Source organism: Paralichthys olivaceus, chromosome 20 (assembly GCF_024713975.1).
Source record: "Paralichthys olivaceus isolate ysfri-2021 chromosome 20, ASM2471397v2, whole genome shotgun sequence".
Lineage (NCBI taxonomy): Eukaryota > Metazoa > Chordata > Actinopteri > Pleuronectiformes > Paralichthyidae > Paralichthys > Paralichthys olivaceus.
This window is the reverse complement of record NC_091112.1, coordinates 8,614,986-8,616,491: the sequence shown is the minus strand read 5'-3', so window position 1 is coordinate 8,616,491 and position 1,506 is coordinate 8,614,986.

Below are 1,506 nucleotides of genomic sequence, written 5' to 3'. Positions count from 1 at the left end.
TTTATCATTAGTCGGTGGTTTGGAGTGCTGTGGATAAAGGGGATTGGATGTTTGCTGCCATCTCTCACATTTCAGCGCGGGACTCAGGCAGTGAATGTGGAGATTGTCACGGTCGGATGTTGCTGGCTTTGTGAGAGATGTGAAAGAAATCCTCGGTTAAAACCTTGAAATGTTTCTTTAATCCAGATCTCATGTATGCATACTGCATGCAACCACATATTGCACTCTCTCTGCAGAATGTAATTTCAAAGTAAAAAAGAGGATATTTGACAGGTTTTTAATGCATCAGTAAAATCCATATAAACAGTTATATTGTATTTAATAGTTAAAAAAAAGGAGTTGCTAAGCAACACATACTTGTGGTAGTATTGTTGAGTGCAGTATTTTTTGCTGGTTCATGATGTGAGCAAAAGCTTCCAATTATCTGTTTAAGGATTTGTGTTCTTGTGCTGATGTCATGTTCCAGGATTCCACCCTAAAGTCCGGCTGGTGCACTTTTCAACCCTCCCACAGCCCATTCTGTGACGTACTTATAATCAGCCATAGCTAATTAAGGAGCTTATGATATTTCTGCTCAGCTCCCTGCAGTGTGACTTGTACAGCTGTATCCAAATGCTATTGATTGTGGCTGCTGGTGTTTGTATCTTCTGTTATTTCTTCCTCCTGCACAACAGCCCCTCAGGCATTGAGGACTATGATGTGTCATAAAGATGAAGGCTAGAGTTGACATTATGTGGATTTAGAGTGTGTGCGTCTCAGACAGTGTGTTTGTGTGTCTGTACAAGCTCGAGGGTTTAATTTCTCTTCAGAGTGACTCACTAGACTTTTGTGACTTTTACTCATATGTTGTTTGATTGTAGGTATTTAATACATTACCACCGCACTGATTCTAACCTTTTGGTGACATAGGAAACTCATACTTTATAATAAATGCATTATAATAAGTGCCTTCCCATCAATTCCACGCAATTTTTAAAAGTGTGCATCTCAGAAGGAGAGGGGAGGAGTTAGTGAAGGGCATTAGGGAAGGACAGGAGGTGGTGGAAATGTGATGCTCTTCAAACCGTCATGCTAATGAGGAGGATTATTATGCCCCCTATCTCCCCCACACCCCACCCCACCCCCACTCTCAGGCAATGGAGGCAGAGGGGTGGTGTGTTGCAGCAAGCTTGTTCCGACTGTGTGACGTGTGTGTGTGTGTGTGTGTGTGTGTTTGTAAATGGACTCCATCCACTTTATTAGGTACTCATCCCTGTTTATGACAACAGAGTTCAGCCACTGATTCAAATAAACAGCAGAGGTGTAGAAAGTATGCAGACTGGGTTCAGAGGCATTAGTGTGGCTTCTAAAGTCAGATGCAAATGTTCTTGGGTCATAGAAACCTGCACTGCCACATGCACACAAACTCATAATGATCTGTGCTCCTTATTTCCCTTCCTCCTCACGCACACATCCTCTTTCACACCCCCTCTCCATACTCTCTCCTCCCGTCCCCCTCCTCCCTCG